Source organism: Sphaeramia orbicularis, chromosome 17, assembly GCF_902148855.1.
Source record: "Sphaeramia orbicularis chromosome 17, fSphaOr1.1, whole genome shotgun sequence".
Classification (NCBI taxonomy): Eukaryota; Metazoa; Chordata; class Actinopteri; order Kurtiformes; family Apogonidae; genus Sphaeramia; species Sphaeramia orbicularis.
In genome coordinates this window covers 24284524-24300895 of record NC_043973.1, presented here as the reverse complement: position 1 = coordinate 24300895, position 16372 = coordinate 24284524, and the positions used below count along the sequence as shown (strand labels likewise).

Genomic DNA, 16372 nt, shown 5'->3' with positions numbered 1-16372 from the left:
ACGTCCCGTGATGCAACGGGCCGGATGTTGTTGACTTGTCAAACTACAAAGCACCTGGATAACATATTACCTCTGTTTTGTTTTGTTTTTAATTATCCTTTTTAGATTTTAATACATTTTTACGACAACAAATGGCTCAGCACAACACCTGGTCTATATGAAAATAAAAATATGAAGCTGTTGGAAGATAAGCAGAGTAAGAAAAGTATATATGTTTGTTCACAATAAACTTCCTTCTACAAAACTAAAAGGTGGAATATTTCTGTTCAGCTTTAGTTACACCTATCCCTGTCATGTTGGTAATAAATTCATCTTGCAGCCTCAAGCATAATCCCAGTGCTCTAGTCATAGATTTCAAGTTTTATATCAAATGTTTGCTTTAGTCATTATAGGATTAAGCCATTTTATGAGGAAGAGGAGGATTTGGTACACAATAAAAAAAAGTGATATTTCATTTGCAGATATTCCTGTACTGTTGTATAGTATGTTTTTCCTTTTTTTTTTTTTTTTTTTAGAGAGATGAGAAAGCAGCTACACAAGTCATTGAGGATTATTTTGGACTTTTTATTATTTCAAACTGTGGCAATAACCTCTCAACATATTAAACTTGAATAAAACATTACAGTTATTTACCAACAGTGATTAAAACTCATCTGTGTTGCACATGTTTAGTGAGATTTGAGTAGTTTATAAAACAAAAAATCTGTGCCACACCTGTTTGTTCCCCATGTCGAGAAAAACAAATTTAAGTACATTACCCTCAGCATTAGTCCGGCACATATCCACTTATCCATATACACAAATTGACCAGTCAAGGCCATTTACAGTCTGGTAGAACAGTCTTGCGTTGCCAGATTAATATACTTTAACACATATCGCCCTCTGCTGGTGGTTAATAGTCAAGACTCAAGTGAGATCAAGTACATGACTTCTCTGCTAAACTTGAAGGAAAAAAGAAATAAACCTAACACTTTATTCTATTTCCTATTTATGTTTTCTATTGACATATAAAATGGTTAGAGGCCATTTCAGCTGTGAACAGCATGGTGCATTGAAAAGTAAAAAAAAAAGAAAAAAAGTAGCATTAGTGTTTAATTCCTCTTTCTGATACCAAAGAATGTATAACAACACATTTCAAAGTCACTATGGTTATATTTATTAATATATAATGTGATCTAATCCAAGCCAATCCTTAGTTTCCGAGTCTGGTTTCAACCAGCTCTGTATGTAAAGTGTCATGAGATAACTTTTGTTATGATTTGATGCTATATAAATAAAATTTGATTGACTGAATCCAAAGACATGAACTGATAGGTTAATTGGTTAATCTAAATTGCCCATAGGTGTAAATGTGTGAGTGATTGCTTGTCTTTATATGTTCAGCCCTGTGATGAAGTGGCAGCTTGTCCAGGGTGTACCCCGCCTTCGCCCCTATGTAGCTGGGATAGGCTCCAAGTGACCCCCATGACCCTAGTGAGGATAAAGCGGGTTCAGAAAATGAATGAATGAATGATTGAATTTCCAACATGTCACAGAAATAACCTGAGGACAAAAAATATAGATAAAGTTTGATTTTATTTTAAATTTTTAAATATAGCATATATGCGAACTAGAAAAACATACATAATAAAATACATTCATTTTCTGAACCCGCTTTATCCTCACTGGGGTCATGGGGGTCGCTTGGAGCCTATCGCAGCTACTTAAGGGCAAAAGCGGGGTACACCCTGGACATGTCGCCACTTCATCACAGAGCTGAACATATAGACAAACAATCACACCTATGGGCAATTTAAATTAACCTATCAGTGCATGTCTTTGGATGGTGGGAGGAAGCCGGAGTACCTGGAGAGAACCCACACAGACAGGGGGAGAACATGCAAACTCCACACAGAAAGGTCCCACCCCCCATCGACTGGTGTTGGAATTGAACCCAAGACCTTCTTGCTGTGAGGCACAAGTGCTAACCACTGCACCGCTGTGTAATAATACAAATAACAAGAATTATAACAATCTTAGACAGAAGAACTGCACAATAGTTGCATTTACATGCCCAAAAAGGGGTGGGAAGAAGTGCAACTTAAGTTCAGCTTCTGTAGTTCAGCTCTAGAGGTCAGTTGTAACCACAGGCCTGACCCCGTGAATGAAAAACATGGGGCCCAGGTCTGGACTCAGCAGGTCCACATGGTGTGGGTAGGCAACTAATGGATGTGGCAAATACAAGAAGTACACAGCAGGCAGAGGAAGGCTGTGTAGATGAATCATGTTGAGGTGTTGAGCCTTTGTATTTTGTCCTCCTTCTCCGCCTCCTCTTTCTCTGGTTCCTCCTTCACCTTTTTATCCTTTGCTCCATGCCTCTGCCAGTGCAGCACCACCACTTGCACCTGAGCAGAGACCCTCAGCTCTTTCAGCATCGCTCTGAGTGTGGCCTCCTCTTTCTGAAAAATACCACTGACCACAACACACAGGAAGAGGCGGAGTCTCATCTGACTCCAGGCACGTGTCTATCTGACGCAGGCCAGCTGCAGCAGGAACAATGAGCAGATGTGGACGTAGCCACAGCTATCTGGTCGAAGCAGATTCAGAGGCCGCACGTCAACAAATGGCCCCGTCACGCTCTGATGGCCCCCCATCTTTCTACCTGACCTTAAGATCTCTTCTCGATTAAATTGACTGCAATTACCGGCCAGTGTCACATTTTTCCCATTTTTAGAGCAACAGCAATCACAGACATGTGTTCCTCTTGTCGATGGTCCTTGGTTTCCTCTACGCCCCAGGAGTGTTGTTCTGTACAGTCTTTAATGAGACTCATCACATCTAGGCCTTGGACTGTAGACAGGACACTTTTACCTTGGAGATGGTTCTGAGGAGTGCAGTCATCATAGAAACTCAAGACCAAGGTGTTGGGCCTCATTCCACCTGGATACACACAGCTTTATCAGTTTCACAGTTACTAAATATTCCCCTCATTACAACTATTTAGGCTAAGCGGAATTATTTTGCATTATTGTAATTATCATTTCAACCTATATAATAACGGGTGGATGAAATTAAGAAAATGAATATTTCCATGACTATTTTAACATCATTTTGACTTTTTGGGCTTTGACTGATGCTCTTTTAATGTGTTTTCTGGAAGTCCCATTTTCTATGGTGACCATCATTGTCTTCAAACTGTATATTTTGATTAAAGAAGGCATACACTGACACTAATGTTATTTTCTGTTTCAATTCAATAACCTTAATTTGCCCCCAGGGAACAATTTACAGCTTTTCATCACCCTCATTAACTCCTGTTATTTTACAAATTTATAAAAAAAAAAAAAAGTTAATATAGCGCAATGCATAAATATTATGCACTGCTACTAGTACAATGACATCTCATTGACTAAAACTGATCATTGGCTGGTATGTGTGCACACTGAAGTCAAAGGCTGACAGATTTGATATAGAATAGAATAGAATAGAATAGAATAGAATAGAATAGAATAGAATAGAATAGAATAGAATAGAATAGAATAGAATAGAATAGAATAGAATAGAATAGAATAGAATAGAACTTTATTGTCACTGTCATAGGCACAATGAAAATCAGTTTAGCAGCTCTGTTCTGTTTAGCAGCAAAAACACTTAAAAAAAAAAAAAAAAAGACGGTATAACAAATATCACACAAAGTAGTGAAAATGTAGGCATGTGCAAAAAGCAAAAGGATAAAATATTTTAAAAATACATATGCTACTAGAGTACTACTAAAACTACTGAAATATAAAAAAGCTAACTCTATACTACAGATGAGAAATATGTACCAAAAAAAAAAAAAGAAATATGTACAACAAACAAGGTTATACAGAGGCAGTATAGGACAGAGACAGGTAAGATTAGGAAAACAAATAAATGAATATATCGTAATATTGTATAAAACCTAGAAAGCAAACAGAAATGTGTTAAACATTCAACATCTGGAAATATCTCTTCTTCATTAGGTGCTCTAAATGTGAATAAAACTACTATTAAGCTGTTATTTTTGACATAAAATTAACAGAGCATTGTTAATGCAACTTGCTTATATAACGATGGATTGGCTAAAATGTAATTATTGTGATAGCCATAGTCAACAGATTATATACTTGAGTATTTCCTTGAGAAACTGAGAACTTGAATATAACGCTGTAAGAAAATCATGCCAGTGATGAAAAGCAGGTTCTGGATTCCATGTCTGACAGTCGGTGAGGGTGAGGTTAACAAATGCCTTTATGTTAAGATGATCCACTAAAGACAACCAGGACTCATACTGGTTCTGCAAAAGATCAAATCAAAATCAAAAGGTCAATCTATCTGCAGAATCATAGACAAAAGAAAACTATGTTAATGGTAAATCACAGGCTAAAAATGGCTTCAGTTTAAACCATAAATTAAAAACAATACAAGATTCATGTTACCCTGCAAAATTTATACCAAGCAAACCCAGCTTTACACGTCCTACAAAGAGGACACTCTTCTTCAGGTCATTAATGAACATCATGAGGCCTGTGCAGCTGCGAGGGTTTACCACCATCAGCAGGAACTGTGGCCTCCAGAGCTTCACGTGGTCCTTCTGCACATCCAACCTCAAAAGGTACTTTCGCACCTGGATGAAGAAGAGACATGTATTAGTGTAGTAATTTACATAAACAAACTGGTGAGACAAATGTTTTACCTAGTGGAAAATAAGGCCTTGACTGATGTAGTCCCAGTTGCTGATGGGATTGTAGCAGTGAATGAGCATCAGAGCAGCAGAATAAATGATACTGATCAAAAAAATCATGACCGTGCAACCAGAATGCATGTATGCCAAGTGAAACAATGGAATGATGGCCTAAACATATAAGAGGAAGACAGTGGGAGACTAAGAAATGAAAATGAAAATTCCAGATCACATAGTTAACTACAATATTCTGTACTGTACCTGAAGTTTGGTGCAGAAGTCAATTTCTGAGCCAAACAGGCCAGGTTCACAGCAGCAAACCACAGGAAAAAAATAGTTACAATACCAGTGATGGTGTTCAACTTCTCAGCAAACAGCACCACCTGGTGGCACAAACAGTCCTCTGGTTGAGTCTGATAGAAAAATTAAAGTCACAGGTGAAAATCTAAGGAACTCACTGTACATTGTTGGAAAATTAGTTTTTGATCAGCCAGTTATTTTAAGTACATAAGCTTGATGTTTTGGTTGTACATTTAAATAAATGTCCTGTTAAGAAAGTATTTATATGTGCATTTTTTTAACCATTATGTTTGATTTTGTTTTGCTTTTTACAACGAACATAGTGGTTCAAAGGTTACATTCAGCAAGAGTGTGAGTCCACAAGAGTCCATTCACACAAGGTATAAGAAAAAAGAGGGAAAAAAAAGAGAAAAAGTCCATGTATGTAAAATAGGTATGTAGATATGCAGAGGGTATCGCTATTTCTCTCCAGGTTCATCCATTAGGTGTGATTAAACATTGTTCTCAAGATGTTGTATAAAGCGTCCCCACACTTTATAAAACACATGCTGTTTACCTATAAGTATAAAAATATTTTTTGTATATATATGTGCATTTAAATGTATTTAATTTCCCAATGTCTTGCTAACATTTCTAATCTGCTTTTCAGAATTCCTTGGTTGTGAATGAAAGCTTAAAAAACACTGATAAAAGCAGTTCCAATATTTAGGATTTTGGCACACACATATCAATATGAAATGCAGTTTATCTTTAATTTCAGTGCAATGTAAATAAACATCACAGCTGTTTACTTAAGAATTACATCAGTGCCACTGAAGGGTCCTATGTGTCCCTTACTCTCAGTGAGCGCATTTCTAGTGACAGTTATATCCACAGTTCATGAATTTATCGATTTTTGGAAATACAACCTTGCTAGCTACTTAGAAGAATGACAGTGAGATGAAATGAAGAGTTTACTTTCAAAAGGTATCAGTTTTTCTTCCTTGCAAAACCATTCAGGCTTTCTGTGTTCCTCATTTAACAAATGTTCAGTCGTTCAGAACACAAGCGTCATTATGTGCAATATGTTTCACACTGGTGGGTGGAAAACATAGATCATTAAATTCATTTTCAACTGTTACCTGTGGGTCAGATATCAGTTTATCTACCTTCACTTCAGCTCCATTCACAACCATTATTAGATTTCTCTCTGTCCTTATCCTGCAGGTGGTTATGTTGACGCATCACCATCTTTAAGCCCATGAAAATTATTATTAAAGATAACAACAAAAGGTATTTAAATTAATTTAGATGCATGTCCTCCCCTTATTATTGACCTTTTCTCTTTGGCTTTCATTAAAAGAAGACCAATTTGTAGTGCTCTGGAAAAAAAACATTCTGGAGGGAGAAATAGCATTGAGACAAATGATATAACACTGAAAAAGGGGAAAACTAAAAGTAATAATAATAATGGATTAGATTTCTATAGCGCTTTTTGGGACACTCAAAGCGCTTTACATCACTGACCCATTATTCATTCACTCTCACATTCCCCCTCTGGTGGTGGTAAACTACATCTGTAGCCACAGCTGCCCTAGGGCAGGCTGATAGAAGCGTGGCGCCAATTCACGCCTACAGCCCCTCTGACCACCACCAAATATTCATACACCAGTGTGAGTGGCACTGGAGGCAAGGAGGATGAAGCGTCTTGCCGAAGGACCCAACGGACAGACTAGGCCAACCCTTCGGTTAACGGATGACCCGCTCTACCTCCTGACCCATGGCCACTCCGGAAGTATTACCCCATGGCTGAATACATGTGTCCACCAATGAAATTTCAGTTTATATATTGTTGCTAAAAACTGTAACTTGTGGACACCCCACACAAAACTTCAGCCTGACAGGCAACGAAAGTCTGGACAATAAGTGCAGCTTGAAGGTAGGAAACCTAAAGATTACTGCCAAAAAAGTGTGTTCATCATTTCCCTGTCTTCTGTTCCATGAGATTTTAAAATTTGATTATGGTGTTTGTTAGGAACACCAAAACCTCTTGTTACCTTTTTTTTTTTTTTTTTTTTTTTCAGTTCAGTAGCTTTAATAAAAGCTTTTAGCGTTTTACGACCTGAATGTCTTCATAAAGAGTTATGGTACTGAATAATGGCCACAAAATTATTTTTGCAGACACTATATTACAATTAAGTTGACCTTTTGGATATAAAATATCATAACATCATCATTTAACCCAGTAGATTTTGTCATAATTAGCCTATAAATCAGAGTGTTAGGGCAAAAAATGTGCTTTGTGAGGTCATCCGAGACCATATATAGACAATTCCTGCGATGTTGTTTCCTGCTGCCGTGGAAACTGAAGCCAAAATATTATGGCTATTGAAACCTGCCATGTTGCCTTCCATGTGATGGAATCTGGAGCCAAAGTCTGCACAGTAGCGACAGAGGGAACAGGATGTCTGCTCTCCAGCCAGCTGCCTGATTCATTTCCTCCCAAACGTCTGACAAAGTCTGTATTGTGATATGTCATTACAACTGTCAATCACCGTGATGTATGTATATGATCCAAAAACATAATAAAAAGAAATAGTTGTGAAGATGGCAACTTTACTTCAAATCAGCCTCATGAAATTGATCTAAAGAGACAGAATATCTCCAGTGGTCCTGAAAGGCAAACCACAACAACAGACCGCAAAGCACACAAGAAAAAGAAAATCACACAAGCAAGAAAAAGGTCCTACCGGAAAAGATAGGTACCTGCAGTGATGAAGATCTGGATGCTGATTGGATTGTCTTTCTGACAGAAAGAAGGACAGTGCCTCTGTCCAATCAGCATCCAGATCCTGGTCACAGCAGGTACCTACTGTCCTCTTCTGGTCCACTATGGTTGCTTTTCTATCATGTCCTATATCTATAGACACTGTATTTCCTCAGGTAGCAGCTTGGGCCTTTACTTACCTCAGCTCTGCAGAAGGTACCAGGACTTTATAAGGAGGCATGTACTAGCGCCTGGACTTTATTTACAGTTTCTTCAGTTTAATCAGTTGAATTGGTCTTGATTAGTGAAACATCTTTGGTTTTTTTTCCCTCTCCACAACACTTCCTCATTAATTTCAAAATAAAAGCCCTCCAACAGAGACTTAAATGGGCAAAAATTGCCTTTCTGTAGCAAGTTTCTACAACTGACAGTTCTGTTGAAAAAGAAAGACCTACACCTGCAGTGACTGAAACCAGGTAACAACAGTCAGTATTAAGTAAGTGTTGAACATAGACAGTAATACTGCTGAATGTATGAAATTAAACCTGCAGAAGTGTGCAGTCTGTAACTGATAGGATACTACATGAGTTGCACCAGAAGTTTGTCCTTTTTTTCCCTCTACCTGTATTTGAGGAAAGACTTTTGTGATGACCTCACTGCCTCCCTGATATTTTAAATTCACCAGTATAGGACAGATGTAAAGTCATAGTAACCTTGACCTTTGACCATCACTGTATAATCATTTCATCTTAGAGTAAAAGTTAATGTTTGTGCTCGGAAATCATCAGACATTAAGACAGTGTTTTTCAGCCTTGGGGTCGGGACCCCACGTGGGGTCACCTGGAATTCAAATGGGGTCGCCTGAAATTTCTAGTAATTGATAAAAAATAAAAATAAACACTTACTAATAAAAAAATATATGTTGAGTTGACAGAGACAATCCCAACACATAAAAGACATGACAAACTGAAGCTAAAACTGAAGCACTGTGGTACTGTTTATCTTTCAAATGTTCATTGTGGTCAGTTTCAGATGCTGCAGCTCTTTCATAATTCATAGTTTGAGTTATTGTTTGTTCAGTATTAATTATCAGCCTTGTAAATCCAAGCTGGACTGACTGTACATATCCTGACCAAGGAAAATAAAATTCTCACTTTGTGCAGTAATCTACACCTGGCTCTTCTGCCTCCGTCCATAATAATACACATTATATAGACTAACTGTCATCTAAAATTAACATTTATTTGCAACATAGTATAGCAAACTATTACATGATCCAAAACAAATTAATTTTAGCAAAAAATTGTCTCAGTTTTGAATGTCTGGGCTCGCCAGAAGTTAGTCATGTTAAAATGGGGTCACAAGCCAAAAAAGGTTGGGAACCACTGCATTAAGACATGCCTGAGATAATCTGTGCACAAGAATGGAGCAGACAACCTAAAAACAGGAACCAGGGGCCAAGGTGAAGAGAAGAATTAGGATGCAGATATTAAACAAAGGGAAACTGTGCTAATTCCTGATATATCTCTCACATTTTACCTGTCCAAGTAACCTGACACCCAGGGGTTCCAACTGCCAGACGTTTTCTTTGACCCCACCTTTAAACATTTACAACATATCAGAGTCAGTCTATGTCTGTTACTGCTGCTGCTCCACAATCAGATAAACAACTGAGTCATCTTGAACTGGTCCTTAGGCAGAACTCTCACAATGAGAGGTCTTTTTTTCCCTCCATGAGAAAGTCAACACTGCATGCCATCTGTTGTCAAGTGATGCTTTCCAAATTATCATGGCTCCATTAGGAAAATGAGACATGATGAAATTAATAACAAGTGTCACTTTCTCACATTTGAGATGGAGGCCTATTTCAACAGATGGCAAATTATTAAAATGTTGACTCAGCTTTATAAAGCCCAGCTGGAGTTGGGTATGCTTTTGTATACGCTGGATCAACTATTTAGCCTGATCATTATCTCAACAGTAAGTCATTAAATCCTCCATTAAAGAACGACCGAAGGGTCACATGAACTGAAAACCCACTCTGGTTTCAGACCTAACAGGTGGTAGAAACTACAAAGACTGGACAGAAGGAGATGTTAGTCATAGATGCTTACCAAACAGGTTGTCTTTTGACAGGGCATAGAGGATTCTGGAGGCTCCTGTGTGGTTACTCATAGCTGCAGAAATGACAGAGGAGTAAATACCGACTTTCACCAAGGGAGGCCACACAATGAGGTCTCCGAGGAAACTAGAGTCTCTTAGCAGAAGGCGTCTAAGGATGGTACAAATATCAAATGAGCATGTTAGTATGAAAAAAATGACTTCAGCTGCTACCATTGTTTTTAAAGGTTCCGTGTGTGGTATTTATGCTGCTTTCCCCATGACGGTATCATCTCAACTCCCTTTGATTTGGTGTTGGTGCAAAGACCGCTGCAGTTATAGTGTACCCTCAGCATGGATGCATAGTAAACTGCAATGCAATGCAAGGTAAACTTTGTGAGGTCATCTCCAATGTCACTGCAGCTATGAGTGATAGAACAAGGTTACAGTTTTCAAAATAAGACCATACCATACCATACCATACCAAGGTTATAATAGTTTTGGATTTTTAATTATAGTTTAGTTTTTTTTAGTTTTGACTTTTTTTTTCTCTAATTCAGTTAGTTTTAACTAGTTTTTAGAGCAGGTTTTCCTAGTTTTTATTAGCTGCCATTTTTTCCGAATGCTTAGTTTTATTTTATTTTATTTTATTTTAGTTTAGTTTAGTTTAGTTTAGTTTAGCTTAGTTTTAGTATTAATGCCAGTTTTTTCATACATTTTATCTTCCATTCTATTCAAATAAATAAGTGAGGTTACCCTGGACACTTTATTTGGGGGTGGGGTTAGGGTGGCTCTGACTGAGCACAGACACAAACATATGTACAGTACCATGGATAAATTTCCTATAGCAGGTTGGGGGATTTAATGTAGGTGGGGGTGTGATCCATACACAAGGTCACTTACATGAAAAGGAAACTAAAACTTTCCATACTTTCAAAGTTGGCCTCCCGACTTCTATACCTCTCTTTATACCGCTGATCTGAGACGAAATTTTCACATGTTCTATCCTATATCAACAAAGACGGAAACTAAGGGAATTTTATCCATAATTTTTAATTGTTTTAGTTAGTTTTGTAAGCACACAATACAGTTTCAGTCAGTTATCGTTTTTTTCTTTTAATTTGAGTTTTTATTTATTTCAGTTAACGAAAATGTTTTTTCAATTTTAGTTTTCGTTTCGTTAACGATAATAACCTTGTACAGTACCGTACCGTATCGTACCATACCATACCATACCATACCATACCAACTTTATTTATAAAGCACTTTAAAAACTTTACAGTTGTCCAAAGTGCCGTACATGAATCATAAAACAAGGGAATAAATAAGTAAAACAGTGACAACACAAGATGCAAAGTGGGCTAAGTACAACAAAATACAACCACCATTAAAACAAAGACAAATTCAAATCTGGTAAAAACCCCATAGGAAATCTAAAAACAAAACGTCTCACTCACTGATCAAAAGCCAACAAGAAAAAGTGCATTTTTAGACGTGATTTAAATGCAGGCACAGACTGAGCCTGTCTAACTTCTAATGGCAACTGGCTCCACAGCTTTGGGGGAGCAACAGAAAAGGCACGGTCCCCATGAAACTCCATAAGCTGCAGCTGATCTGCTGACCTCAGAGCAACTAAACAGTAGATATTGTTGTTTAGACCTAAAAATCTTCAGGCGATGTATCATGATGGAGGCTGTGCCAACACTTTCAGAGATTTCCTGCTTACGTGGTTATTTATCGTTCCACCTTCGAACATGATGCTGCATCTGTGGTCTGCATGGTTTAACATGTTTAGTAGCGCTTTAGTTTGCATGGGGCTTAAGTGAAAGTGATACACCAAATACTTCCTGATGGTACCTACTATCATGTAATGGAACCTGCAAAAAATGCTGTGCTAAACTGAGTTGATGCGGTCATTGGAAAGACAGCATTAGTGGTGGATATGCAGATTGTAACCAAATGAAGAGCCTAAAAAAAATTCTAATCAGACCTAATATCTCTATGCTTTTTTGTTAAAGGGTAACTCTGTCCACACTTAAATGCTGTAGTAATGCCCCTTACCCCCTGAACTACCTACTATGAAACTAAATAAAACAATGTAAGCCATGTAAGGTAACAAAAGCACAATGATTCTTATTTTCAGGAGAGCATGCACTAATGAAAACATGATAATGATTATACATTATATTCCATTTCTGTAATTAGATCCACCTACACAAACACTTACACGAGTTATGTGATGTGCTTACAAACAAAACAATTCTGTTTAAAATCTTATATAAAATTCTAGCAAACATCCAATCTCTGAAAAACAAATGAATACACCACCTGTTCCCATAAAATAGGTCAGTAAGACTAGCCAGTAATGTCATAGCAGCTAACATCTATTCTGCAAATAATGTCCTGATAACTTGTTTTAATTTTATTTGAGTTAAGGGGATTAATAAAGTTAATCTCATTGTCTTGGCAGTTATGTGGCAGTTCTGGATAATTTTCTGTATTACTTCTGTCTAATTTTATTTGTCAGTATATGTTTTATGTTGTGTTGGATCTCACCGGTCACAGGACCAAGCTGCCAGCAGACAAAACAGATTGTATGAGAAAGAGAAAATTATGACGATGGCTGCCAGAGATTTTCTTATAGCTGGGATTATTCAGATCACCTGCCCAACACATAACAAATGATAACTCATAAACTTTACTAAACCAGTGTCAAATATCAATAGTACCCTTTCCCAATCCTCTTCAGTTTGTATAACCATGAAAATTTTATATTTGCCCACCATTTTTCATCAGAAAACACAAGTGGATAAAAGCAAAAGGAACAACAACATGATTAATTTGTGAAATTCATGCACATAATAAGTCTTAATTATATATGCAGAGTCACTGAGGTACTTGAAGGACCTATCTTTGTGGGATGCAAATGATTCAGGCCCTGAGTAAGAACAAAGCTGGAGCTTCACTCCACGTTAATGGACTGGGCAACCAAACAAGATTTTTATTTACTGTTTCCAGAGAATTTATTTTAATTACTTATTATTCCACCTTACCTGACAGGATGGAGCCTGTCAGCTATTGAACATCACAGCAAACACCAAGGCAAAGTTCATCATGGCATCAGCGGTGTAATCTACTGTGTAACTGGATGAGAGGAATTAAAAGAGAGAAGTTTGTTCATTAATACACATCAGGGTTAACTTAGATGCAGACAATACATTACCTTCTTTTGCTTAAAAGGTGTTATATATATTATTAATATTCACAACTATCAACAGGAGAGGGAAGTTGCATACCAGAAAACACTCATAACTATTAAAACCACCAACAAATTAATACTATGTTGAAAACAACAACTTAAAATACCATCAAATAAAATAATCAAAATAACATTGTCTTATAATCTTCACGTGTTGCATCGGCGGTCTTTTAGCTTAGCTTTGTTTTTAGACATACAGCAGCCACAGTCAAACCACAAATGGTCTCTATTGTCTGTACTGTTTGTCTTGTTAATAGCTGCATTAAAGAGTTGTTTATAATTGTCTAAACAAATTGTGAAGATGTACAATTTAGTCTGAGTAAACAGCAAGCCTAGCACAGAGTAATACAACATTTACACCTTCACAAACTAAACAAGTGGTGCCAGGCACAACAAACCCCTCATTTCACACATATTGTAACTTATTTTGGCATGGATCCAGCTGATGTCATCATGTCTATGCATGTGCTGAAGTCAACATAGCAATTACCTTTATATATGTGCCAAGTTTGAAGGAAAATGAAAAAAAATTCATGTTTTAATAGACATTTGAAATTTCGCCCATTATAAGTAAATGGGAGAAGAAAAATAATTTAAAAATTCATTAAAAATGCAAAGTTCAACCTACTTTTCCCAAAATGTAATCACGTCTATTCTGAGTCACTGGTAATCTATAAACCCAATTTAGTATGAATTCAACCAACAGTTTTGCTGCTATTGACATGTGAAATTTCACCCATTATAAGTAAATGGGGGAAAAAACAGATTTTAAAAATTCATTAAAAATTTTAACTTTGACCTGCTTTTCCCAAAATCTGATCAGATCTATTCTGAGTCACTGGCAATCTATAAACCCAATTTGATATGAATTGAATCAATAATTTTGCTGCTAGAGTGTTAACAAACAAACAAACAAACAAACAAACCAAACCAAACACAATACCCCTTGCCTCCCCTTCGGGGGGCAGGGTCATAATCAAACTCACACAAGTGGAGAAGAGAAGTTGCAAGTTCAGTATCACACTTCTTTTTTGTAGTTTAGCGTTGTTTTCAGTGTGAAAACAACTAAAATGCTTCCATGCTTTTTTTCTTTGTCACTTTCTTTGACTCTGAACATTGTTTCTTACCAGCTCCCATCTTCAGTTAGTTTGCAGTACAAGCGGCATTGTACCCGTGGTGCCATTGTACGATAGCATGATAAGTAGAAGTTGTCTGCCACCACTATACATTTGTAAACTACCATTTAATCATGCATTGTGCAGGTAATAATTTGAGTCAACATGTGAGGCATGAAGGGAAGAGCATATATTTGTTTGGCCTGTCAAGCATGATTCAATTCATACAGTGGTAGTGAACTGCAGCCTTCACATCGTAGTATCATCTGCTAGCAGTAGAAATGTCATGAACGGCAGCATAAACACTTCCAAAAATGGAGTATGGCGGCAGGGATGAAGAAGTCAAAGTAGAGAGAGGCTAAAATCGCCCAGCATACCTCACAACATTTGAATACGGACATAAAACTGTGCCTAGTAGATAGTCAGGTAATGTTTCTATTCATTTGGCGAATTTGGCGGCGATCAGGCCTGTGAAGGCTGAGGAAAATCCATATAAACGCCCTCCTGTGCTGCAACACCGATCGATCGGACGAAGAATGTGCATTATATAGTAGAAAGGATTATGGGAGACTGAAAAAGTGACACACTACCCCCTCTAGTGGTCATGTAGTGAATGCAGCTGCAATGTAGCTGTGAATAAATTCAGTGTATAGCTGTGCAATAGATTATACTTTGTTGGCATAATGTGAGAATTATGTAGATGACACATTCAGATGACATTTTTACCTTTTTTTTTATTTCAAATTAAAAATACTCCATATAGCTACTTTAATATGTTGAATTTAAGGAAGTAACACAAACTCTACGCTGCTTTTCCTATATCTATATTTTACAAAGTCCATCATATTACTTATGCATTAGGTTGGCTTCTAAGGTGTGAGGGCTGAGGCTGATATAATTGATGAGAGTCAGGCTGGAAGTGTTAACACCCATGTCTGGCAGAATAGACCATGGGCCCCACAATGAAAAAACTGACAAAGATTGATGCCAGAACACTCACAACAATAATAAAAATGATAAAGGTGGCTTTGGCATAGATGTAGGCTCCCACGAGTAACGAAAGAGAGGTTGAAACTTCTGATTTTAACAAAAATATAACAGAGAAATTGTCATTTAGCAGCCATATGAACACACATAGAATAGAATAGAATAGAATAGAATAGAATAGAATAGAATAGAATAGAATAGAATAGAATAGAATAGAATAGAACACCTTTGTCATTGTAGTGTAGCACAGAGGAATTTATATGCAACTCTCCATAGTAACATTATAGAAAAAGTAGAAACTGATGTAAAAATAGAAAATAGTTGACATAAATAACAAAACCAATTAAAATTTAATGAAATACAAATTATGCTCAAGCAACATCATGTACAGCTTTAAGGCTTCAGGAATATGCAAGCAGATGTAGCATGTGGGTAGCACATTTTGTGTTGAAGTGCACTGGCAAAAACAATCAGGAGAAGTGTTTTTTGTTTGGGTGAGTTGGGCCAATACGAGCAAATGCTAACTTGGCTTAACACAGTGTTTTTCAACCTTGGGGTCGGGACCCCACATGGGGTCACCTGGAATTCAAACGGGGTCGCCTGCAATTTCTAGTAATTGATAAAAAATTTTAACTTACTAATAAAAATGTACATTATATAGCCTAAATGTTGCCTAAAATTAACGTTTATTTGCAACATAGTATAGCAAACTATTACACGATCAAAAACAAATTAATTTTAGCAAAAAAAAAAAAAAGTCTGTTTTGAATGTCTGGGGTTGCCTGAAATTTCTAATAATGTATAAAAAAGAAAAAAATTTAAATTAAAACTTACTAATAAAAATGTACATTATATAGCCTAAATGTTGCCTAAAATTAACATTTATTTGCAACATATTATAACAAACTATTACATGATCAAAAACAAATTAATTTTAGCCAAATAAAATGTCTCCATTTTAAATATCTGGGGTTGCCTGAAATTTCTAATAATTCATAAAAAAAAATTATAAAAAAAAAAAAAACTTACTGATAAAAATTTACATTATATAGTCTAAATGTTGTGTAAAATTAACATTTATTTGCAACATAGTAGCAAACTATTACACGATCAAAAACAAATTAATTTTAGCAAAAAAAAAAAAAAGTCTCTGTTTTGAATGTCTGGGGTTGCCAGAAATT

The 16372-nt window shown here is 36.6% G+C and overlaps 1 pseudogene; it reads right to left on the bottom strand.

Annotated features, from left to right (window-relative positions):
- Positions 1-2261: 2261 nt before the first annotated feature.
- LOC115437367 (solute carrier family 12 member 9-like) lies at positions 2262-14272 on the bottom strand (annotated as a pseudogene).
- Between the last annotated feature and the right edge of the window lie 2100 nt (positions 14273-16372).